The sequence below is a fragment of the Podarcis filfolensis genome, assembly GCF_964270895.1.
Source record: "Podarcis filfolensis genome assembly, chromosome: 4".
NCBI classification, from domain to species: Eukaryota; Metazoa; Chordata; class Lepidosauria; order Squamata; family Lacertidae; genus Podarcis; species Podarcis filfolensis.
The window spans coordinates 60,543,834-60,571,186 of NC_139607.1; the positions used below are offsets into that span (position 1 = coordinate 60,543,834).

A 27,353-nucleotide genomic window follows, 5' to 3' on the forward strand; every position below is an offset into this window, starting at 1 on the left:
AGCTTCTTTCTTTCTGATATTTAAAAGGATCTCATGCATAGGTGAAGAATCTTTTCACTACTCCAGAACAGGATCCTGCTGCATCTACCACACCTTACTCAAGATATCTAGTGTGGCAGCTTTTATGGTAGACTCCACGAAGGACGCATCAAAGTTTTCAGCATGCTCCATGGCTGCAGGTGTCATAGCAAGCGGAACCTTATGGCTTAAACAGCGAGAAGCAAAGACTGCTTCTAAAATCAACTTCTCTACAGTGTCTTTCTAAGGATTGATGCTCTTTGGGGAAAAAGCACTCAAAGATATTCAGCAATGGATTAATGGGCCCTCTATACCATCTCATACGGTTACTGCATAGAATTCACCAGTCATCCTCAACATTGGTTCATCAATCTCCACCTCACCCTCAAAACACTAGATTGTGGGGGAATGTGTCCTTCATCTCCTCAACATGGCAGCAATAGAGCCAGTACCCACAGAAGAACACTTATTAGGCATCTCCTTGATCTTCATTGTAGTTCCCCCACAAAGCCTGGAGAGTAGTATTTGATCTGGGGTGTGACAGGGGGAGAGGGAATGCTGTTATGGAGGAAATGTGATCTGGGAAGAGTACCATTGGCTATGGTGGTCTGAGCAAACTTCCAAGTGCCATGTGACCATGTTCTTCCTCATGGAATTGCAGCTGTAAGCAGAAGGTTTTTCATTATGCTCTGCACACAACATATTTTCTAAGCATTGACGTTTCTTCCTTTGCCTGCTGATTTGTCCCATAGCAGTTCTTTACCCTAGATTGAGCCTTCTGAAGAGCATCTAATGTTGCCATGTCATTGTCACAGGCTAAAATAAATAAAATGATTTGTAAACAGCACCATTTATCTTGGAGTGTTATGCCATATTAAGATTTCAGTGTCTAGCCATCAGCTTGGTAAATTTGGCCACAATCTGTGGCCACACACAATAATGAGTGTGTAGAATCTTCATGTGTCTATTGCAAAGGTTATAAATTTTATCACCTTGATATGGCTAAATCATGATAACTGTCATGTAGTAATGGCTCTGCTTCTGGTCTCAGCAAGAATCCAATCTGTTTAGGCCTAATGGTTTAGCGATTACTGCAACAATACATTTATAAGTAGCTCTTCAGCTGTTATGTGGAAATACCTACAACACTTTTCCTAATCAGTATAATATAAAGTTGGTCAACATTTACAATCCTATAAAGTCCTATAAGTTGTTTGTGTCTCTTCAGCAAGTGTATCTTGATGTCTTAAAAGTACAGATCATTCTTCACTTTGTTGTTGCTGTTTTCACACAAAGCAATGCCTGGTAATACAACAAAGCATATATAAGCTGTTTAAATTATCTCAGAATTGTCCTTGAGAATCTGAATATGTCCTTAAATTGTATTGTTGTCCCTAATGGACAGTGATACAGCTAAATGCCAAATATGAGCAGTACATGCAAGAGTGTTTTAATAAATCATGTTATTAGGATAGAGTATACATAACCATGTATTTTTATTGAAAGAAATATAGATTTTATTTACTTTGTATTTTTCATCAGTATTTTTCTAATACTGTTAGGCAGCAAAACTTTCAAGTCATTTACAAGGAGACCATTAACCAAGGTGAAATATAAAGTACTCTAGTAGATCTGTTTGGCTTGTCTCCATCTGTGCATTTTTGTCCTTTGTGCTATTTTTATTTAGTTCAGTTTGTCCTTCTATTTTATTCAGCATGTCCTTTTCTCAATGAACACTTGTGAGTGGGTTCGGATGAAAAGCTGATATGGGGACTGATGTGGTAAAGCACCATAGGGTGATTTGGGGGAGGATGTGTGTTGAGATCATTTGTTTGAATGTTCTAAGGTATCACAGACTTGTAGTGAAATTTCAGCCCTCCATTTTCTGGGGGGTGGGGGGGGGTGGGAATGAAATTTGGATTGATCCAGAAGTTGGTGAGTTACATCATACTACTTCTAGGTTGCATCAACAGAAGTATAGTGCCCATATCAAAGGAAGTAATAGTTTCACTCGATTCTGCCTTGGTCAGACCTGGAGAACTGTGCCCTGCTCTTGGGTCCTTCTAACTCTACAGTTCCATAATTCTATTTGCTTGTGCCTTCACATCATTCAAGTGAACTATCACAAAAATATTCTTGCTCAGCTGCCACCACTGCTATTTAGTCTTGTTGGCCACTTGACCCAGAGAGCTGTCTGTGGACAAACACCAGTTCCTTTGGCCTGAATCGAGATGAGCGCCTCACCCCATAGTTGCCTTTGACTGGACTTAACCATCCAGGGGTCCTATACCCCCCTTTTTACCACCAAAAAATCCCTAAGAAAGTATCTTAACATCATTTGATGCCTCATGCAGGCCTCCAATGCCTGAAGAAAGACATTGAAAAGCAAATCACTCTTCACTGACACTTTACTAGGGAGGTAAGTAACCTAGAGTGACGATGGCATCCACCCACCCTGTGAAACTAGTTAAATGTCATAATGCTGTGATTACACACTTTACCTTGATGGCCCAACTTAGAGTAGCAACCATTGTCTGACATCTTTTTTTTTTCAATCCCCAAAAGTTGGCTTTGCTTTGAAGATATACCAAGCCTGTTTAGCATACCTCTAGACAGCTCCTTCTCAGAACTCGTAATACTCAAGGAAGTATCATATCCCATATTAGCATGGAACATCAGCCATGGGTCAGTTGAAGATTTTCTGCTTAACAGTACAGTGAGCATGTAAGGGAAATAGGCTGTTGTTGGGATCCTCAGAGAAGATAGAACTGTTATAAAACCTCAAGCGCCCTACCTGAGTTGAATCTGTGCTATACATAGGTTAACAATGATGGCAGTACAAGCAGGCACAACTTGTGCAAAGGGTGAAAGTGCAACTTTTACTGCAAAAAATGTAACCATTTTAGCTTTCAGCTTAACCATTTACTGAGTGAGCAAAATGAAGAAGTACATATGACCAGGAGGAGGAAAAAAGATGAAGAAGTTTGAGTTTTATATATTGATTTGAATCAACCAAGCAATTTTTTGTTATCAGGCTTCTAGCATTTAAAGTGACATATACAGTACTAGTTACAGATAGGTAGCCGTGTTGGTCTGCCATAGTCAAAACAAAAAATTTTTTTTCCTTCCAGTAGCACCTTAAAGACCAACTAAGTTAGTTCTTGGTATGAGCTTTCGTGTGCATGCACACTTCTTCAGATACATAAAGCTCATACCAAGAACTAACTTAGTTGGTCTTTAAGGTGCTACTGGAAGGAAATTTTTTTTTTTGATATACAGTACTGATATTATAGTGCTGAAATGGGTAGAAGTATGTGGGTGCATTTCTTTCTATGACCTGTTACACATTTCTGCATGCATTGGTTTCTTGCAAAAGAAAGACTTAATGTATAGCTTCAGGTTATGTGAAAAATCCCTTGTCTCACTGCTAAATGAGGGTGAACCAAAGAACTGCTATATTTATGCACTTTTATATTATGGATGTCTACATTGATTCAATTTTCATTTGTGACATTGTGTGCAAGGTTTAATTTTTATTAGCTCCCAAATGCAAAACAAGACATGATTGATATATTTGTGATAAAATCATATTCCCTTTGCTAGAAGTTGCCTTCAGCAATCTTTCTTGTAGTTTTAGTTTTTCATAGGTATGTCCAAATGTTACCTTGCTACAGAGGAGAGCATTAATGGCTGTACTTCAGTAGTGATGTACACAAATTTCCTACAACAGTTCAATTCACCCAGAAGATAGAACAGCGCAGTCCTAAAACCCAATAGCACCTAGAATTTGGACTGTTGAAAAAAATGGTTTCAGAGAATATAATTTTTAAAAGATACCGGTACAGTATTAGGAAATGTATGTTAGAATTTCTTTCAGAATTTCTCTCATTCCAGCTCTAATGTACTCTTTATTCTTATTTAGGCTGCAAGTCCGCTCCACTTCCTCATGGGGGGGTGCGGTCAGGCCACGTGGCCTCTCGCACCCAGCGGGGGCTGGGCTTAGCCCCTATGTCAATGGAGATCCCTTGGTTGTGTCATGGACCCCGGCCAGCCAATCCTGGTGGCCAGGGGGCATGCCTTGGTGGATTTAAGCAGCCGCACGGCTGATCTCCCTTGTTGTCCAGATCCCAGTTGAGGTTATTCCTGAGCAGATGAACAGTATAGGATTGCACTGTTAGTAACAATCATTACTAAACCATGTAATTGTTAAAGGCAGAGTTGTATGACTTGTTCAGGCAAATGGGACCCATATATTGTGCAAGAGAATTGGATGTACCGGTAATTTTTGGTTATTAGTTCTATGCAAATCAACACAGTTTTCATTGATGTTGGATGTTTAACCACAGGATGTATTTTATTTATTGTGTGGTGTGGTTTTGGATTTATGTACCACCAGGGTAAGATTAATTAAGTCCTAACATATTTTAAAACCATAATGTATACTTTTAACTTGAGATATTGAAAGTTTCTGGATTTTAAAAAAATCCTTATGAAATTTACATTTTGAAGCATTATGTTCCACCACAATATTTATAATAAATTTAACAAAATTATATCTAGTTACAAGTACAAGCTAGGATACCATGGGATTTGTTGGGTTCTCTCTGCCTCTGCCATCTAATTGTTTCTGTGTCACTACACAACATTTGGACATAAAGATAGCGGGATCATTTTGGTTGTGTCAGCCTTCCTAAGTACACTGTTTGAATGTTGAAGAGAATAAAGAGCCTGCCTGAATTCACAGGCTGAGGAAGAATTAATTACTGAGATAGTTTCTCAGAAACACCATAGTTTATTTGGGCAGAAGCTTTTTCTCGTGGCGTAGGAAAGTAGGTACAGAGATGGATTTCTTGCCTTCTTGGATCCCTTCCATGGTTATAGTCTACCTTGCTTTAAGAATGTTCTGAATGGCTTTGGTTGGTTCTCTTATGGCCTTGGTTGACGGTTTTTAGTGAGTAATTGTTGGGAATAATTGACCTTATAAACATGCATGGCAACCATGCAAGCAGTATTGTGTGATTGGTGTAATCGTGAAGGGGGGGGGGAGGAAAGTTAGTCAAGATTCTAAATGATCCTTGCCCTTTTTCTTGTTCAGGCAACAACTGGATAGGAAAGACCCACATGGTTACTTCAACCTTGAACAGATACAAATGGAAATGGATTGTTCAGTGAGGAAGGATTTCTGTTTCCATTGTGTGTGAATATGAACAGGGACAACTGTACTATATTGATCATGCAACTTCATCTTCTATTTATTTATTTTAATTGACTTTTTAATTATTATTCTTCCTCAGTGTGGCACACAGTACAATTAAAACCATCAACATAAAATATTGCACAGTACCATTGATGGTTTTAATGCCATTGATAGTTACATGTTAATGTTGTGACAGTGTCTTTTGGCATGTTCATATTCAAGCGGTGTTGGACAAAATGATAACTATTTTTTTCTAAGAACCAAATTTTCTTTAAATATATAATTCCTAAAGTTTTCTTACACAGGCATTTTCCTTCATAGGTATAACCACCATGCAGGACTATACAAGTGAAAATATGCATGCACTATGCATGGTAAGGCACATGTATTCATCTTGCACATACTGTATATGGCAAAATACCAATGTGAGCAAAATCTATGCATGCAGTAAATCAGACATCCAATCTTTGCTCCCAATATTATACACATTTTGTGGCTTTTAATACATCCATGTAGAGAAAGCAATGTGTGAGAAACAGCTCTAAAATTCCCAGGCTTTTCAATGTATGTATTTTATTTTTGTAAATGGCCCTGAAAGCTCTGTTAAATGACATTTTATGAATCTTTTAACTAAATATGTGAACTTGACAATGTGGTTAAAACACTGGTGTGCATTCTTCTCACCAGGATCTTCAACTTATTCTGTACCTCATCAACGGAAGAAACAAAACAGTATTTCATCAGGAAGGCAACATCAATCAATTAATTGTTCTTGGAACCATTATGTTCTCTGTAAATTGATTAGAGAGAATTGCCAGATGTGCATCTAACCTGGCATTATAACAAGATCACCCCTCTTTGTATTATGTATTTGTATTTCTTTTGGAAAAGAGAGTGTTATTCATGTTTTTAGGGGAAAAGAACAAACAATTTGGAAAGAGTAAGTTAATTAGCCCCAAACAGAAGAGCAAATAGATCCCATTAACTGTAAGAGCTATTCAAGGGACAGATGGATAAACAAAGCATTCCCCCCCCACCTTGGCTTTAATTTGAAATATATGGGAGAAAATGTGCACCCTCTTCCAACACACCATAATTTAGGGTGATATTTAAAATGGAAGAGTAGCACACAATGATGAAACTTTGGCTCCAGCTCCTGTGTACTTTGCTGCATTCTATATACTTATTACTACTGTTACTATCAAATGTTTATAAATGCCAATGGCATGCTTGGCAGCAGAAGACAGTCTCCTCGTGGAATGTGGTCTGCTTTTTCATTCCTGAAGGAACACATTTCTAAAATGAATATATATTTGTATATATTTTTTTGGTTGGAGAACAGCATTGCAAATATTGAAGAAATGCAAATTTCAAAGTATAGCTGCTTTTTGCTTCATGTATTGTTTCAGAAAGTGAAAACCAAACTGAATTTCTGCCTCATCTCTAGCATTCAGTAAATATGTGAGAGGAATCACTATCTTCTCCCACATCATTATCCACAAGTTGGAGGGCGGTGACTGAAGTTGGGTGCCTCCTGCAGCTGTGGAGGATCTCTGCATATTTTAGGGTCCTGGAAAATGAGAGTTCTAAAACATGGAGAGTCTCCCCAACTACAGGACTACAGAAGAGCACTGGTAAAGATGACCGGAATTGGGGCAGGGTTGAAGCTAATGTGCTTGCCTCCACAGCCATCCCTCACATGTTTATTGATTGAAAATACAAAATGTCTGAAGGGGCCTACAAAGAGAAATGCTTTATGCATAGATGAACACCAAGTCTGTGGAATGGGGGAGAATAAGCTTGAATCGCTATAATTTTCCTTAACATGAAGTCGCCCTTGTAGTTATCCTGTCTCCCTGTGGAGAGAATCTAATAAATGTCCTTAAAGGCTTGGAAAAATTGGTTGTTCTCATTGTTTGCACAGTGATGTAGAAAAGCCTTATGCGTCTAAGTTGAATTAGTGTGTAATAGCAAGTAAGTGCTTTACATGTTTGAAATGGCAAAATATACCTTTGATATAAGTGCATAGTTTTATGTAGTGCTTTGTTTATACTTGAATTCTGATTAAAATTGCATGAAATATTAATGGGTGGAAAGGGAGAGATTAGTTCATTAACTATAAATTAAAAGTTGGCATCCATTATTTAGTATGGCATTTCAGGCTCCCAGTTGATGTCATTTATGTTGCTTTAATTACTATTCCAGTTTGCTAGTCTTACCACACAGGTCAATCAAAAATACATGCAATTAGAGTAAGTTTAAAATCTTAGCTTAGATCATCAGGCCTGACCCTGATGCATGACAGGTTTTTTTGTGTGTGTGCGTGTGTGTAGTATTTTTTTAAGATGGAAAACTGGTGTGGGGACAGAAGGAAGGCACAGTAGGGGTATCCATACATGCTCAGGCCTGGTGGGCACCTTCCTCAGCCGGTGCTGGGGCTTCTTTTAAATTTTAGAAAGGGGGGAGGGAGGGAGGGAGGAAGGCGTGGACAGGGGTGTGTGCTTCCTTTGCTCCAGAGAAGAGATTTTCTGAATGGAGTGGGAATAAATGTCCAAGTAGCATGTGTGTGTGTCAGGGCTGGAGTCAGATGCACGTCAGCACAAAGAAGAAGAGTCAGTTGTCAGGGAAGTTAACTCTTTATTTAAGGAAACAGCCTACAACTCAGCAACACTTTTTAAATTAGGATGGAAAACCATAGCCAAAAGCAGGCAATAGGAACAGAAGATATGGAACTGGTTGCATATCAATGAATACATTATAAGAAAAGAATTGTGGAATATTATTGTAATATATGATCACAGTGGAGAAATCCTTGTGTGGTCAAAGATGGAAGGACTTATTATTGTTTAACATGGAGGAATGAGTGCTGAAGTTTTTGGAGACAAAGTTGATATGTTTATTTAGAGAAAAACTATTTCTGAAATTTATTAATAACAATAATTAGAGAACCCCCTTTTGACTTCTTGTGTAAAAAGGAAAATGAATTAATCTGAGACATTTGAGTTGGGAGAGTGGGAAAATATTGCCCAACAGAAAGGAGGTTAGTTGGATGTAATTTTAGAGTGAATATATTGAATAATTTGTTTTATGTTACGGATGGACAGAAAATTGGAGGTCCTTGTAATTTTTTCTCTTCTTCTGTTTCTTTTTTGTTTTCTTTTTGGGTCATTGGTTGACAGGGCCAGAAATGACCCCCCCACACACCTTATTGGCACTTGGTTGGGGTTTTTTCCTGCCTTTCCCTCAGTGAAATGATGGCTTTCCTTTGTTAGGCAGAAGACCATTGTTTTATGAGGGTGGAAATGGCACTGGTCAGGGTCAACTTAGTATAGAGGGGCCCGCAGAAGGTGCCTGAGGGGAAGATTGACCACAGCAAACCCAAGCATGGGTTTGATATCTGCCTGGTTGGAATCTGCACCCTGGTCCCCCAGTGAGACCCTGCTTGCTTGGCTTGCACCATGGCAAAGTTCAACACTGGCTGACTCTTGTCATAAAGGTTTGAAGCAATCCAAACCCAGCAGATCCATTCCATCAACATGGGGCTTGAGGAATGATGAACTGATCCTGGGACCCAGTGCCAACCCTTGCCCTGCCTGCTGCTGCCAATAAAGATTTGGCCTGATTTTATCCCATCACCATTGTACAATCTGCTTGTTTTGCTGCTCTCATGGGTCACATAATGTGCCTGCCTGGGCAAAATAAGATTAAAGGTGTTCATAGCCAAACCAAGATAATATGGCAAATGGGGGCAGGGGGATTGGCAGTAAACGTACCTCTCTGAAACTGGCCATATTTGCAATATTGCTCCAGGAAAGTCACACATACATGAGCTTGGATCTTCATCTGTTTTAAACTGCCATAGTTTCAGTAAAAAGCAGTCATTTACAACTGGAAATTGACTCTAGATTTCCTCAGAAAGTCACAATAGAAACCCTTTTTCATCTAAAATAAAAGGTCTTTTTTTTAGTTCTATCATTTACAGGGATTGCCAAAATGTAATTTGGAACATGCAGCATTTATTGAATCATTCCATGGGCATATGGGGGAAATGTAATATTCTTATACAAAAGGTTAAGATTATTCCTTGTGTGTTCCTCTCCTAGTGCTTTAAGTAACACAATATGCTCAGAGTTCAGCCTAAAGAAATCAGATGCAATCATTACATTAAAGAAAAGAAGATCAATAGGTTTGACGACAGCTATTCTTTCTCCAAATGAGAAGGAGGCTTATAGGAGCACATCATGTGGCGGAATGTTCTTGGATGCGGCAGTGACTTTAAAGTATCAACATATCTCTTTTATGTAATGCTAATTATACTTTGTCCAGCTGTACAATGGAAAGCCTATCAATAGAAGCAGCATTGCTCATGCATGACCAGCTAATTCCTCCTGTATCAGTAGGTAGACTTTGAAATATCCTGGGGCACGAAAGGTGAAGACTGTTGTCACTTCATTAGCTGGTGGAAACGTACAGCACGTTTCTTGGGTCACACTTTTGGTTCTGCATATTCATCTACTTCATAAATGCAGACGTATCTTCATCATAAATAATGGGGCAATTGTTTGGATTTCAACAGGCTGTTTGCATAGGAAAATGCAGCAGAGAACACAATTCTTTCATTCGCTTTTCCTGACTCTTTTTTTAAAAGCTTATTGGATTAGTTGTATTGCTCATGTTTTCAGTGCAGCATAAATTTCTAATTACCAATTCCCTACTAGTTACTGAATAACGAAGCTTATTGGACAGCATGTATTGTAGCAAAATGTTTATTCTTTTCTTAACCTTAATTTAAATGTAATATAAATTCCTATCTATTTTTACAATGATCTGATGGGAAATTATGATGACTCTAAATTTCCCAATTAGCTTTACAACCAGCCTCAAGTAGTTGCGTAACTCACACCAACAATTAATCAGTGTGCTGTTGTTAAAGCTGCAGGCTCTGAGCTATAAATGGTCCTAACACAATCTAGTTGGCTGATGAGGCTTATCAAGGGGAAATCTTATTCTGGTTAAAGCTGGTTTCATGGATGGCCCTTTCTCAAAAACTGTCAGAATGTGACTCATGCAGAATGCTTGGCCCCATCTTCTGATGGGACACAATGTTTTTGTGAGTCTTGCCACACCAGTTTTCCCTACAACCTTTCAGACATAACCAAATATATTTTTATCAACACAAGTAGATGTCACACGTAGAAAGAAGCAGGATCCAGAAAGCACCTTGCTCATATTCCTAACTGAATGAGAAAATGGGTGCTACATATATGATTCTTCAGCTTGGTCTGGCAAGTTGAGCTGCATGTGTGAGGTCCTGGCCTGTGAAATACAAGTTGCAATTGACCAGTCGTATTGTCTAAAGAAGCAACAGAAGCTCCTTCCTGAAGCCTCCCTGACAATTCTCCCTGTGGAGGATCATCCCTGACAACAGGCCTGAGAACGCTCCAACTGGAGAACAGTCTTCACCAAAGGTGTCACGGACTTTGAAGATGCTTAAACTCAGGACGAAAAGGAGAAATGTGCTAAGAGGAAGGCATGTTTGGCAAACCCTTACCGTGATCCACTCTGCCTGGAAACCTATTTCCCCACTGTGGAAGGACGTGTTGATCCAAAATTGGCTTCCACAGCTACTTACAGACTCACTGTTCAGACCGTGTTCATGGAAGACAATCTTACTCGGCTACGAGTGATTGCCAAAGTAGAAGAAGAGGAGGCATAATTGAAGCTTATTTTACGGGACTGGCTGCTTCACATTTGTATAATTGGATTGCAACTCCTGTTTCTTTCAGGAGTGGCTCCTTACTTGTGCAATGTCCTCCTTAGGAAGGCTTGCCTGGTTCCTACTTTAAATGTAGTTTTGATACCTGGCAAATAGGTTTCCTCACAGACCTTTTAAATCGCAACATTTTACCTTAAGACTATTTTAGGCTGTGATCATCTGCTGTTGGTTTGTTCCTCTCTCTTTTTTATTGGTCTCCCAGGTCCTAGTACCACCGATTCATTTCAAAACATAATGCAACAAAGAAATAATAACATATAATTTCAACAATGCCAACATTATAATATTTTAAATTGTACTACAATGGCTGTCATCCAGACACTAAGTGTATTTCATCAGCTGGTGTATAGCAAAAAAGCTACAAGTGACTTACTAGTATGTTTTAACTGACACACTATAGGGAAAGGCAACCCTCTCCCCAGCTGGTCAGTCTTTCTTGAGAGGAAATTACTTTTCAACACCAAATAGGCAGTGTGTGGACAGTATATGGGTATATCCAATGGGAATGTTTTTCTTGGCATACTGTTCTCCCAGTGGTCAAGCAAATGGCTGTGGGAAATCTGCAAGAGCAACAGCACTCTCCAAGCAACTTGGGATTCCCGGTAACTGGTATTCAGAAATGATCCAGATTACAGCTTCTTGTAGTGTCATTCTTAAAACTCCAGAGGAAAAGAGGGCTGAACCAAATAATAGGCCCCAAAAATCTTCATAATACAAATGATACAACTGTTTTTGAAAACAATTGTTTGCATATCTAGCCATAATGACATTTAAGGGCTATTTTACATAATGTAAATAGAAAATCCATTTCTCCATTAAACTAAAAGCTAAAAAACACAATTTCTATTAAAATCAAAGGAGTTGCACTGATATAAAATTCATGTAAAAAATGGAAAAATCCACCAAAACTAACCCTGCTTTACAATAATTCCAGGAAATGACGCTGCAAAATTATATATGTTGTTTTAATACAGACTGAAGAGTAGGTTTTATATCCCTTGTTTTTGCCCTACTGATGATTCATATCAGAACTTTTATTTTATTTTATTTTATTTTATTTTATTTTATTTTATTTTATTTTATTTTATTTTATTTTATTTTATTTTATTTATATACTGTCCTATACCCGCAGGTTTCTGGGCAGTTCACAGAATAAATTTATCACACATCTCTTCTTCCCCTGAATGACATTTTGAAATTGTAGTACATTAAAAATTACCAATCAGTATCAATCCGAAATTGCTTCCAGGGTGTGGAAGGAGTCCATTAATATCTTCCATATGGACATAAATCCAAAGGCTTTCATTGCCAGAATCATTTTTGGCACAACTCTTAGGTGTGTGTGTGATAATTAATTATTCTCATCATCCGTTTTCTTTTTTCCTGCTTGTTTCCCATTCCTGATTTTTAATTATTTCTGGTTATGAGGTGAACTTTTTCACTGCCCAGCATATTGGAGGGTACATAATATAAGTAATGTGTGGGGAAGGAATTGTAGTTCACACCCACATCTTTGGCAGACTTTGGTAAATTGACCCGATGAACGAAGACAAAATTCGGTGCCCCCAAAAAATTATTTCTTATTTTCACAATAATTTATTTGGGTATAGTTACTTTTATGGATTTCCTCAGTAGGTAGCCAGATAAATATAGTTGCTGCTATTATTGTTATTGTTGTAGTAGCAGTGGTAGTTATTTTGTGCCCCCTCAGCTCTGCGCCCAGTTCAGGGGAACCACCCTCATTTCCCTAAATCTGGCACTGCACACACACACACACACATACTGTATTCTGTATCCTATATGTGCAAACCTCTCCATTCTAAAGAATTTGTGTGTTCTCTACTCCCACCCTGCATGTTCTACCTTGCATGGTCATAAAAGACACTTGAAAAATACAATTACAGAATATGCAATGTATAGTGATGGGTATCATGGGAAGAATATGGGATTATTATACCCAACTGTACTCACATCTAAACAAAATCAATTTTATTTTATACTAATCTTCAGAACAGTATCCTAATTACTGCAGTGGTAATAGTTCTGCTAATTGCATGAGTGCTGTTATGAACACAACATAACTTAGACAAAAAAACAACTCGGTTTACAACTCAGTAGAGAATCACCATGCACACAATACAAAATTTAATTGGAAATTAATAAACAAATTAGTGGCACCTTTCTTCATAATAAGCCAGCTAGCCTGCAGGCAACCAAACTGAGCACAAAAGTACCCATCCAATTATGCAAATGAGTGCTGTCTAAATAGAGAAATAGTAAATTCAGATATTTAATTCCTGTGAGATTGCAATCCTAAATATATTTACTAGGATGTAGGCTCTGTGATATTTACTTCTTTACTGTAAGTCTGCTATTTCTCCTGTAATTTATAACATGCAAAATGTATGATATATGCTCTGGATGGTAATTGTTTGCAGTTCCACTTTTTTTTTTGAGAAACCCTCCTCCAATAATAATGAAACTGTAGTTTTGTATGTAGTAATTCATTTTAAACAAATGAATGAATAAATAAAAGCATAAAACATGCATTCAAATTTTATTGCTATGTGTTAAGCATCAGTGCATCTCTGTAGTGTCTAGGATCAAAATAATACTGGAGAGATTCACAGACAGAGAAAGACAGTCATTCCACAACTATAGGTATTTGTGCTGGTAGCCTACATTGCTTTACTTAGCTGGTTTGTATGACTTGTATTTTTGGTAAATCTCGTTGCCCATTTGTATGAGTAATTGGCCATGTGTTGTGAAATTCATGGCCAATAATAAAATATAGAGTTGGAAAAGATCTTGTAGGTCATCTAGTCCAGCCCCTGCGCCATACAGGATCTGCAAGTCAGGATGCAACTACACTACCCTTGACAAATGATGGACTAGCCTCTGCTTGAATATCTCCAGGAAAGGAAGGCCCATCACTTTCTGAAGCAATCAGTTCTATTGTTAGTCAAATTATCCCTATGGTTACCTCAAATCTGCACCCTTTCAATTATCCAAACTTTTTTTTTGCTCCATCTTCTACATGACAACCTTATTGGTATATGTGAAGACTACTGTCTTGTCTTTCGTTAACCTCTCTTCTCCAGGTAAAACATGCCCAGTTCTTCTAACTATGTGCCTTACAGGACTTGGTTTCCACACATCTCACAATCCTGGTTGCCCTCCAGTTGGTCAGTGTCTTTGTTAAAATGTGGAACCTAGAATACATCACAATACTGTAGAACAGTGGTTCTAAATACTGTGGACCATCTGTTTTGCAAAAGCAAAGCTATGGACCACCTACTTTTACAATTGATGATATTTCTATGGTAGTTTTTGTTATGTGAATGGTGCCATGGAACCCCTGAGTGGGTTACGAGGAACTCCTGGGGTTCGTGGACCACCAACTGGGAACTTCTGCTCTAGAGGCAATCTGACCAGTGCAGAATAAACTGGAATGACCGTTCCCCGCATAAAACGGGGGGTAACCTTTGCGTGGACGCGCGCAGCCCCTGGATCTGGAGCGGCTCCATCAGCATAGGCTTGGCTTTGCCTTCCCTCAGGTGGGATACCTGGAGGTCTCCGCCTACCCCAGTCAGCTGTCCAATCCCACCTGGGGGAAGCGTTGCCAAGGAGATCAGGCCAGGTAGGGGAGGGATTACCTGCCCACACAATAGAGGGAGGATCTTACCTGGGAATCCTCACTTGGTTCCAGAGCTTCTCCCACCCTACCCACCCTCAGTTAATGCATTATTTTGCAGGTTAACTTTTCTTCATAGGGTGCTGCTACATTAAGGTCGCTGTCAAAGGGCTGGAAAGGAATTTCCCTGCATTGGCAGGTTTCACCTTTCCCGTAGCAAAACATCACAACTTTGGTGGTATCAGGCCTTGGGCGGAATCCTTTTGTCCATCTTCCTCTTTGCAGCGGTGATACCAGGGTTCCCCGTTAAAGGGGTTTCTGAAGGGAGGCTTTGACCGTACGCCGAAAGGTCGTCATTGCTCTCCCCTGCGGTGGCGGCGTAATGGGGGCGGCTATCTCTGCTTGAACATATGTTCTCCAGAGCCGGCCCATCCCCCACACAAACCCTGGATAACCCTGATGCTCCCTAGGTCCCCGGCTGGGGACTGGGGAGGGAGAACGCCCAATGCCTGAGCCAAGGTCTACCCACATTTGAAATTTAATAAAGTTGTGGCCAATTTAATCCCATAGCATGTTGTCTTGAGTCATTATTCCACATGACGGGGGGACCGCTCGGGATCTGGGGACTCCGCCTGTCCTCGCAACTTTTACTTCTGATGGTCTGGAGACTGTGTTCCTGTTAATGCATTCTGAGATTGCATTGACTTCTCTAGCAACTGCATTGCACTGCTGGCTCATGCTCAATTTATGATCAACTAAGACACCTACATCCTTTTCATATGTCCTGCTGTCAAGCCAGATATGTCCCATCCAGTGCCTTTGATTGCTGGTACCTTAATGGAGGACTTTATACTTATTTCTGTTGAATTTCATCTTGTTGGTTTCAGCTCAGTGTACCAACCTGTCAAGAATATTTTGAATCTTGCTTCTGTGTTGCAGCCCTGTTGTATGATAAATGAAAGCTACCAGAGTGTCATGACATAGTTGTTTTTCAACTTGTGATCTCTGTCAATTGCATAAAGCATTGATTGTCATTAGGCTGATGGATAGATACATTTTGGAATCACCAGGTCAATGTCTTTTCTCTATGTGTGCTTCTAAAATATTCCTCATCTAATTCCCCCCCTAGATTTTGTAGTTTCCAAATTCCCATATCATATTTCATAAAGCCATTGCACTGAGCAGCCTCCATTAAACAAAACATACACACTTGTACAAGGCATACTGCATGCAGAGTTTACTGGCGTTTTCTGTCCTTTCATGTCTTTCCTTCGCCCTCCTAAATTAAATATGTGCATATGTGCATTGATTAAATACTGCCAATGAGCAATCCTTGTGTAATTGCACGTATGGCTTTATCAAGATATGTGTGTGACATTTCACCAATGAGCAGTAGCAGACATGCACTTCAGTAGAACATCGAACAAAATATAATCTTGATGGAATTATACACATGGAGATTGCTTTTCCTCCCAGGTGTTTTATCAATGCACACATTTGCATTGGTAATGCTGAAGGGGAAAAGATGCAAATGAACTGAAGAAATGGAAGGCAGTGTCTAGCAGCTCATGACTGAACTCCAGAACTAACATTAGAACATCTTAATTAAACTAGAATTCAGAATGCATAGAACACAGTACAGAATGTTTCACAGAATAATTAAGGAATGGAATGGGGAACATATGTTATTCTCAAGCTTTCTCCATACTAATTTGACAAGCCACCTTATTGCTTCTTCTCAAAGCTCTTCTTTTTGTTCTGCTTCCTCCCTCTATCATACAGCCCCAATTGCATCCTTGCCCTCATCGGCTTTACTGAAGTGCCTAAGGGCCCATATCCACTGGCTTTGATTTCTAAACATGGCAGCCCACCATGTATCTAAATGTGCTGTTTCTTGATTTATGACAGTCTTTGCCATGGCCTATCAAAAGTCCGTATGAAGGCTGACTTGCATTTTTCTCTTGGGGTATTAGATTGGATGTTCCAAGTCATGAATCAGTCATTAGTGGTAGTCACCTGCTGTAGATTGAATATGGGTGACAATTTGCTAAGTAGTAACTTCATATGTTGTGATTAATACTACTTGCATGCCAAACAGTGAAAAAACCCTCACTACTTTTCTGAAGGTGAAGCAAGAGACTAGCAAGAATAAGAACACGCTTACTACTTGGCAGGAAAATATAGATGACAAATAATAGTTTATAATGGAATTACATGCATACTATGGAATGTTACCACTTGGCAAATTGTTGTTTTGCATTGTCTGGTGTTCACACTATGGTTTATAGAAGCCTTCCACAACCAGGTGCCCTCTAGGTGTTTGGGAATACAACTCATCCAAGTCCAAGCCATCATGATCAAGCCTCCCATGACAATGGGAATTGTAGTCCAAAATATCTGGAGGGCTAGTTTACAGGAAAAAGCTGATGTACATGTGTGCTACGATGGGTTAAGAGGGTCAGAGATTCCTTTCTCAATAAGTAATTTGCTATTGTGTTAGTATGTCAGATTTCAGAGACCCATGTCTCCCATACACAGAGGTGACATTTAGAATTTGATATATCAGGTATACAAACATGAATGCTAGGTAAAAATGAATACTGCTGGTGATCATTAACGTGAGAGACTTTTCTTATGGCAGATCATTCATAGGGAAATCTAAGAACATTTATTAGATTTAAGAGTAGGTAATTTAATAGATTCAACCAGTCCTGAAATATTTGGTATTCAGTTTTTAAAATCTATAATGTTACTTTAATATAACAGATTTTCTAAAAATAGAAAATAGCATGGAGACACAATGTGTGTGTATATAATCAAGCTCCATGCCAACTAACGTGATAGAGCTTATTAAAAATAGTGGCCCCAAACTTCCAGAATTAACTTGGCATTTATTAGATGTCTAGGAATAAGCTAAAATGTAGAGTATAAGAGCGAGATTTTTGACTTCCAAAAGCTCTTGGCATCCATCAAAATGAATGAATGGGAATCTGGCAAAATAATGATAGCAAGTGTATTGCTGTTGGAAGGGGGGGAAAGAATTTAAAATGTTTGTGAGAAGAAATTTGACCTTTCATATAAAAGACATGATAGTTTTCTATGGAAAATTGGCCCATAAACCTGAATTTAAGGCACACACAGATCCTCCCTAAAATACACCTTCCCATTCTATTGAGAAACAATTTCAAGTTATGGTGCAGTGAAACGTTTCCTTACCTTACTTACGTTATAATTTTGTGTGCCTGGAAAAGCACCTGGAATCAATTATGCACATAGACACTTAAGTCCAGGGTTGGTTATCTTCACAATTGTTTTTCTTTCTCTAAAAAGTAGTCTAATATCCTGATCACAGACTGATTTCACTGCCCGTATTGTTATGTACCCTTTCTCCACCTCTTTATCTCCCTGTTGTTGTTTTTTTAAAAAATAGGAGATAGAGAAGTGGAAATGAAATTCTCTTGTTTCTGCATTTCCCAAATATGTTGGGCGTGTGGAGGAAATGCTCATGTAAGAAATAGGGCTGTGCACAGCCTCCAGATCTGAGTCGGGGCCTAATCTATTACTTGGAATTAGCCCTGATCTGACTGGGGCCAACCTGACCTGGATCTGGGCCCCGAAGCAATTCAGGGGCTAGCACTAATGTGTAATTAGAGTTTAGGGTTTAATATGCAGACAGGAAGGCATGGGGGAAAGAAAGACCTCTGTGTTTGGGAGGCAAACACAACTGGGTAGTCCCGGTTTAAATAGGGTTGCCATATAAGTCCCCATACTGATTTTAAGCTTTTGGAGCTGTTTCCACTGCTTTTTCCATCGCGTTGTCATACTTCTGGGTTTTCTCTGGCATTTTGCTGATTTGGCAAAATTCCTCCCTGACACCATTTTTGCACCTGAATACCAGGACTGTCAGGAATTTTCCTGAGATATGGCAAGCCTAGGTTTAAGGGGGAAGAGAGAAAGCAAGCAGAGCACAGTAGTAGCTGCCCCCCCTTGACACCTCCTCCCTTCCTTCCCTATTCATTATTAGGCTTGTGCCATCTCTGCCTCCATCTTGTGTTCCCTTGCTCTCTCCATCCTGCAGCCAGAGTTGTGCATAGCTGGTAATAGGCCCAGGCCAGATGGGAAATGTAGGTCCCATTTTAATAATCATTACCAAAGGGCCCCTTCCCCTTTGCCTCTAGCAAGGGAACTGTGAGTAGGCCCCCTCAAAACTGTAGGCCCATGCCAATTGGACCCCTGCCTCCATCTCTGTTCTGGCCTGCAATGGGAACCACAATGGAAGGACTCAAGGCAGTGGCAGTGGCAGTGGCGCCAAACAGATTAGGAGCCATGGGTATGAGATGATAGAGCCAAGGAATAAGTTGAGCCAACATATTCTCTGCGGTCAATGGTACAAGCCTATCTGTTGCACAGAGGATCTGCCTCTACCCAGGAGGGGGAGGAGGCAGCCTAGGTAACATGTGATACTTCCTCTCCCTCTGTCCTGCCTCCTTTTTGACAGCCCTAGATAACTCTTGAAACCAGGCAGGTTATTGTACCGTCTTCCAGACTTAATAGCACAAACTGGTGAGGTTGGCATGATGTTTCTTTGCTTAAAACAACAAATCACCCAGGCTTCCGTTTTCCCTGTTGTGGAAACAAGGAGTGAGTGATTCAATCAGGTCACAAATTCATTTCCTGGCATCTCCAGTTAAAAGGATCTGAGATGGGAAAGACCATGGCTTAAAATGTTGGAGAGCCAAGCAGTTCTCTGAAAAGCCACCAAAAGTCATGCAGTTGAGAAAGTCCCACCACAATTGAATCCCATATTTGAACAGTCTCTGGCACATTGCTGCTGTGTGTAGGATTATGGCATAAAGGAGAAATTTATTCAGAGCTGAAGGATATTCATATTAGGGTAATCCATGAATAAAAAGACTAGTGCAGGGAATGGAAAAGAAGCTTGGTAGACTAATGTAGTACAACAATGAAGAAATTGTATAGGGCAAAGTTGGTTGTGTGGGAGTGTATGATGGAGATAAGGAGGTGTGAGAAGTACATGTGTGCTTTCTATAGGAAGACTGGGGTCCAAGTATAAAACCCAAATAATACAAAATATCAGAAAGTGAAGAAAGATATACTGAGTCTGAAAAGGAACTGAATTGTGGTGTATAAGTATAAAAGTGTTGAAAGAGCAACCAAGATTTTCATATACTCTGGAAAGTATGTGGGATAAAGATACCTCTCTCTGATCATGTGGTTTTTCTTCTCTTATTTTCTTTCAGAAAGGAGTGCAGCAATTTTCACAGCGCTGTGGTTTATAATAGAAGGGATTTATTAGAGAAGGTGTCCAGGAATAGCCTATTACATTACCATCTAATCTGACTCAATTAAAAGTACCAGGGAAAAATACTTCAGCTTTTCCCTCTCTAAGCCTTTTCTTTCTGATTTGCAAATGAGTTACTAAAAAATCACATCTGCAGGCATTAATGTAAAACTGTCATTTATGCTGTACCTTGCAATTATGCTGAAATTCAGTGGAAGGAATTTATGTTAATATTATTTGAAAAATAATGCACACAGGTCTTTCTCTTCTTGTTTTTGTGCCATCTTGACATAGTCTGTCAGTCTGGGGTAAATTTGGTCATCTTGAAGTGGTGTGGTGGAGCAGGAATTCAGGGAAACACAGCTCTGTTACATTTTTCACAGCAGGAGTAATGACATAATCTTCGGGAACAGTCTTGCCGGTATTGTAAGCTGCTGCTGCTGGTTGAAGGAAAGCTCTGGCCTGGCACATAGCCCTTTTGTTAGATAGACTAGGCTGACAAAGTCTGCTACTGAGCGTCAGTCATGCTTGATCAGAGATGTGAACCCATATTTCCTCAGCTGAGAAGTCCAACATGCTAGCTGCTAAGTTGGATCCTCCTAATTGAGGGTCCGTATTGCGCGTGGGCCTGAGGCGCCCCCCCATCCATGGGGTGGAGATGAGCTCAAGCCTTGTGGTGCCCCATGGTCACGCCACGGCATATTGCCCAATCAGAGTGTGGTGGAGTGATCGTGTGGGCCGTTAAAAGCCGGTGGCGTGTCGCCGGGGCTTTACCTGGCTTCGCACTGCCAACCCACCCCCCAGTGTTTTAGGTGTCTGCTTTGGCCTTGCTCTGGACTTCGGCTGGTTGCCTGTTTTGGAACAGGGGCTGGGTAGGAATTTTTTCCATTTGGCAGATTGGCACTGTCCATTTTCACCTACCTCTTTGTAAGGTTTGGCAGTTAGGCATTGGCTTAGTGAGATGTGGGGAGGGGAGGTGTGGCCATCACCTGCCCCTCCAGGTACAAGGGTATTCCGTTAAAGGAATCTGCGGGTCTGAATTTTGTCGAAAGTCTACTTGTGGGGCCAGGGCTATGCCAGGACCCTGCGGGTGAGCTTCAGTTGGTCGCCATCGATGGAGCTCCCTCTGTTGGTGGTTTGCCCTTCTAGACTTCCTGCAAGGCAGGCAGGAGTCAGATATAGTTATTGCCAGTGCCTAAGCCAATACCACTCACATTGCTGTAATCAATAAAGTTGTGGCCTAAATTTTGCCCATTAACCTTAAACTAAAATTCTGTGTCAATGTGGTTTTATTATTTTAGTGGGGTGCGCTGGGGCCTTGTCGTGCAAATCAGCCTTTACCAGCTGATGCCTTTTCCAACTCTTTTTGGGACTGCAGCTATGGACTCTCTATTGGTATGTGGCTCTGGAAGCCATTATGATAAGCTCCTGCACTTCAAAATTAAACACAACATCACTGGTGATCAAGTAAGTGGTTCAACTTTTTCCTTACTCTCCAGTCAGTTAAGTTGAACGGAATAGCCTTTTTGAATTTCTGTAAGATAAGAAACTTAAAAGAAATGGAACTTAAACAATGGCTTTGTTCCTTGAAGGGCACAATTCCCCCACATAGTGCATGCCATTTAAATTTATACATTCTTGACATATTGTTGGATTAATTGAATTGTATTCTATTTAAACAAAGTGGCAGCCCTGTTTCTTGGCCTGATTAAAGTTATTGAGTTTACAGCATCGTATTCTTTGGCTCTGGTGAAGGAAGCATTTCTTTAATTGCTTCCTTAATGCACCCTGCCTGTCTCCTTCCAGAATAAATGGGTGAGATTGTCAGGTTTCACTCTATGTGTGTTTTAGAGAAATTTATATAATAGTCAATTTTGTATTAAAAGTGATTAGATCACAGGATACAGCTGTCCACAGATATTACTGCCATAATTTAAAACATGGAGTATCAGCAGAATTCCAACACTTATATTTTGAGGTGATAACAGTGTGAACTACTATTTCAGGAAGAAAAGAAAAGAAAGAGACTACTAAATGACATTGATATCACATAAATTTTTTTTTCGCTTTTCAACTGAATCCAATAATGCAGTTCTAACAAACAGCCCTTTTATTAAATCTAATTATATTCAATTATAATGTTCACATTAACTCTTTTATCTTCTAGATCCTTGACTTTAAAGACAAACCCATATTCCCATTACAATACATCCCCCCAAAGAAATGTGTTTACATGATGTACAATTATTTTATTTTCATAAAAATTGAGTATTGTATTCCTTTACAGCTGTTATTGTAAAAAAAGAAGAAAAAAAAGCCTCTTTATTTTAACCACAGTTGCCCTTGAAACGTGGTTGTGAAATGTGTCTTTATTAAATCTGTCTGGTCTAAGTGTCAAAGCTATCTTTTATTTAGAGCACTTCATACCAACATTTGTAACAATCTTTTTTCTTCTTCAATTGGTTAAAAGTGTCAACTTTCTCCTCAGTCAAGGCAGTCTTAAATTTGCACATAATCTTTCAAATGTTAGTGACTGCTTTTGCAACCAGAACTTTGTGGCATGGCATGTTGGCAAACTTGTAACTCAGATTTGTCATAAAACCACAGCGGTAGACATAGAACGCTATCATGAATCTTACTGCAAAACTTAAAACTGTGCATTTGGAAGAAGCAAATACGCTATTCATAAGAGTAGTAAAGATTCCAAATTAATTTCACAAAGCAGAAAGCATTCTGGTACTCTGGCTGAGCTCCAGTTCCCCAATCTCCTTTGAAGTTTTGATTGGATAAAGTGTTTTTAACTTCCTTTGCCAAAAACGCTTGCAGAATGTTGCTTGGTATTGTTAAGTGCCCCACTGTGCTCTGTTCCAAGGATGGCTGCCTTTCACCTGCAGTGGAAGTCACTCTTCTGTATGAATAGTTTATAATTAGCTAAAGTGCTCTTGGCTTTGTGGCTTTATTATATAGTTCTTATGTTTAGTTCATGAGTGATTCAGTTATATTGGAAAAAGAAATATTTTATTCTTTCAGTTAACATAAGTGCTACTAGGTTTATTTCTCTTGTTATATATTTCTTTATTATGATGAGCAATTTAGCCTGCCCTTCATTTTAGGATCCCAGGCCAGGGTTCAAGATACAAATCACATAAAATTACACAAAACAGCCATAAATCATGCAAAATAAGAAGTAAAATCACAGAACAGGCTCCCTACCACAGTTAATGCTAAAAGGTAAAGGTAAAAAGGTAAAGGACCCCTGGATGGTTAAGTCCAGTGAAATTTGACTAAGGGGTGTGGTGCTCATCTCCCCTTTCAGGCCAAGGGTGTTTGTCCACAGACAGCTTTCTGGGTCATGTGGCCAGCATGACCAAACTGCTTCTGGCTCAACAGAACACTGTGACAGAAGCCAGAGCGCATGGAAACGCCTTTTAGCTTCCTGCTGAAGCAGTACCTATTTATCTACTTGCGCTGGTATGCTTTTGAACTGCTAGGTTGGCAGGAGCTGGGACAAAGCGACAGCAGCTCACCCCATTGTGTGGATTTGAACTGCTCAAGAGGCTCAGTAGTTTAGACCACAGTGCCACCCGTGTCCCACTAAAACACTGAATATGTCAAGGCAAACACGTACACTTTGGGATCACAAGGACAAAAGAATTGATGACAGGTGGGGACAAATTCCACAGATGGGGCACCATTGCATGGAAAGCTTAAACATTTTCCAAATTATATCAGCAGTAATAGGCAAGTGCTTGCAGATGCATTTGCATTTTCACATGAACCCCTCATTTCATTAACTGATAGGCAACATCCAAATGCAAATTCTGTTATGTATCTTTACCTGTAGATATGCTTATTGCAACATGGCTCCCCATGTTGTTGGCCTCCCACTCCCATTAGTCCCAACCAGCATGTTCAATGGTCAGGGAAGGTGAGAGCTGTAGTTCAATGGCATCTGGAGGGCCACAGATTTCCCCACCCCAACGCCTAGGCTATACACTGAAACGAGAATTGACATATTCATTTGTTCTTCATTTTTCTCCACTAAGATATTTTTTTCAAAAAGCAACCATTCCAGAGATCTCTGGGTGTATCTGTGTTCATCATAGTTGAATCTGGCATCTAAAGTACTAATGGCTGCCATTAAGACATAGCCCTTGCTTCCAGTTTAAGGTAAAGGAACAGATGATGATTATTATTATTTTCCGCCCTTCATCCACAGGTGGCAGGGCAGTTCACAAGATAAAAATACAGGATAAAAGCACAAAATGAATAGTTTTTTTAAAAAATCAACCCAATCCCACAAAGGATGAAGAGGAACATTTTTGCCTGGTGCCTAAAGATGCATTATGAAGGTGCGAGATGAAACTCCCTGGGGGAGAGCATTCCACAAATGGGGAGCCTCTGCAGAAAAGGCCTGTTCTCGTGTTGTCATTCTCTGGACCTGTTATGAAGGAGGCACGTGAAGAAGGGCCTCAGATGATGATCACAGAGTCCAGGTCAGTTTATATCAGGAGTAGTGGTCCTTGAGGTATTGCAGTCCTGAGCTATTTAGGTACACCCACCCATAGATTTGAAGGCAGAGAAGCAAAAACCTGCTTTTCTCTCTTTTTGCCCAACAAAAATGAATTAATGCAACTGAAAGCAAGGAAACAAAACCAGCACACCTATTCTGTTATACTCCTATGACTTTGATGCATATGCAGTTTGTTGTTTTCGCTAGGCTTTGGACAGCTAATGAAGGTTTGGATGATCAGAAATTTAAGAATCTATCTCTGTTTTGTTGACATGGTTGGTAGGACAGCAGGATTATCGGTTATATTCATGAAGATTGTTCTTGTGAATATCAGCCACCAAGCTGTCTCAGAAATGATTACACTTATTATTTGTTTTCAGTTTTGCCCTGACAGTTTTTCACAAAATTACTGATGCTGGAAGGTTTGAAAAACATACTGTATCACTGACAATACATGGAGGAATAGCAACCCACTCCTGCTGTCTTTTTTTTAAAAAAAGGATATTACCACCGTCTGGTAGGCTGTAGGGAAAGGAATAAAGCAGTGTTTGAAAACAAAAGAATAGCACAGAGAGGTAGGTGGAAAAGATGCTAGGGGGAACAAAAACTGCTGCAAGCAAGACTTACCATAATCATTCAAGGAGGGCTTACAAAAGGATATTAAAACTACCTGGGAGACCACAGCCTAGGGCCATTTTGGCAAGGAAAGGAGTAAAGAGAGACTGTAATGCAATAATAGTGGAGGATTTGATCACAGACAAACATTTAGAAAGGAAAATGGGAGGGAATAGCTTAAATTCATTGAATCAACCTCACTGTTTGGGTTTCCCTGCCTTCTTTTTGCCTATTGTTTGTGCAGGTTTCTTTTGTCAAATGCAGAGATTCTCCCCCGCCCCCACCAGAATATCTAAAATTGCTTTAATACTTAGAAACACAATGTATTAAATCTTTTTAAAAAATATAATTTATATTTTCAATGGAAAAAGGGGCAAGGGGGAGCTCCTTTCTCCCATTAATTTTTTTCTGTTTTGCCATATTGACCACAGCCAACATTGACCAGGTGTGTTTCTTGGACCTCACAGGCTGTTAGCAAATCTGTTGTCTTTGTTTTAAGGGAAAACTCCACTGTTCCATACTAAATGTTGCTAGTCCTTGCCTTACAAGCCTCTGTGTATTGTTTCCCTATGTGTTTTTCATTCTGACTCTTCTAAATATATATAGAGAGAGCAGCTCATCAGACAGTACATTAAATTTGTTATTATGCTGTAAATAACCAGAGGTTACTGAAAGCTCAGCTGCATACATGCATAGTGTGAACAAAGGTTTTCCTCCATCTATTTCAGTACCAGGGACAGTGAACACAAAAGTGAAGGGAAAGTCTTGATCACATGGGAGCTCTGTGCATATTCAACTGCTTTCTGCTCTAGGAGATACTGATAGAACAAATAAATAAATAAATATGAAGTTGTGTAAGTTCTTTTCACACATAAATTCAGGAATGTCTTCAGTCAAAGTCTTGCTATAGGTGAAATTAATAACCACTTTATGTATTTATGCTATAGAATTTAATATTGTTTCCTTTTATGATTACTTTCAAATATGATATTCCTGTACCTGTGCACAGCATATACTCTGGATCAGATAGTAATGTCTCTGAGTGCAGTTGTGAATATTGTATCTGTTCTGTACTGACACAGAAAGAAGTAGTTTTGGAATATTATTTGCTTTGTCTTAGATGATGTAGAGATTGGAGGGCTAGCCATCATATTTTGTACCCAGGGTTGTCCCTATGGTCGTGGGGGATCCAAGGCAAATCATACTGTGAATTTTTCCATCTTTCTAACTTGCACACATGATCTATGTATCACAAAAAAGTTCATTGCAAAACTGACTAAACACTAGTTGGCTGAATCGGGTATTTTCAACTTTCCTTCCTTTTGTGGTGCCTTTTTACATTAATTCTAAATTGACCTTGGTTCTTTCAGCTTAGTCTGTATTTAATTCTTTGTTTGAGCTCCACATTTATTCAATCTAATAGTGCTACTATCTTAACATTGCCAGTGAATGTTCAAATTGAATAAAAGCTCCATCTAGGTTTTTTTATATATATAATGCAGTGTAAAACAAAGGGTATCTTTTTTTTTCAGAACTTCATCTCTGATTTTTTTCTAATTCTGAGCTGAGCTACTGTATCCAGTGTTTTAAATGTCTACACTAATTAACTTTCTAGCTCAGCTTCTATCATAGACTACTCAAAGATTTATAACATTGAGGATCAGAAGGTTGAATCAAGGATTTAATAAAATGTGTTGGACAAAGAACAAGTTGTATAGCTGCACAGAATAATAAGAGTTCATTAAAGCATTGCTGATGTGGACATAATGATAATTGCTACTCATCTATTGAAATTGATTTAGTGCTTAGCCTTACTTAAACATGTCATTAACTAATTACTTTAACTAAACAGACTTTGCTGACAAACCTTTGAGTAACATACATTGCTAAATGTTTAAAGAGTAGCTTTGCTGAAACAGATTATAACATGTCAAAATGGAAGCTCATTCTAGAGATTCTGTGTCCTTTCTCAAAAGAGTATCAGGGGTCCCTAATAAGGGTGGGTGTACATACAGTTTTTTCATGTATTAGATTTAACTCTGCTTTCCTCACTAGCAACCCCTCGTTGTGGACAGAACAATGGGATCTCGGTTCAAAATGTAGCAGCGTGAATAAAGAGGGAGAATGTCAGGGTCTCAAAATAGCACAGTGCTTCCAGTTTACCTGACCACAGGTTTCCTGCAGGATTATTGTTCAAAAGCCAATGAGAAACTTAATAGAATAGGGGAAAAAACCCCTTGCTTTCCAAGGGGAAAGCAAGAGGAACAACTCAGATAATTATGCACTTTGAAGTAAGTA

The 27,353-nt window shown here is 39.4% G+C and overlaps 1 protein-coding gene and 1 long non-coding RNA gene across 2 annotated transcripts in view; one reads left to right on the forward strand and one right to left on the reverse strand.

Moving 5' to 3' along the window:
* LOC310761612 (uncharacterized protein) overlaps nt 1-27,353 on the reverse strand; it is a 350,577-nt gene that overhangs the window by 10,200 nt on the left and 313,024 nt on the right. The gene's annotated exons all lie outside the window — the stretch shown is intronic.
* On the forward strand, nt 21,241-26,038 carry LOC310761658. The gene is made up of 3 exons (XR_014547642.1): nt 21,241-21,322; nt 23,991-24,097; nt 25,784-26,038. It is a non-coding gene; the product is annotated as an uncharacterized lncRNA (long non-coding RNA).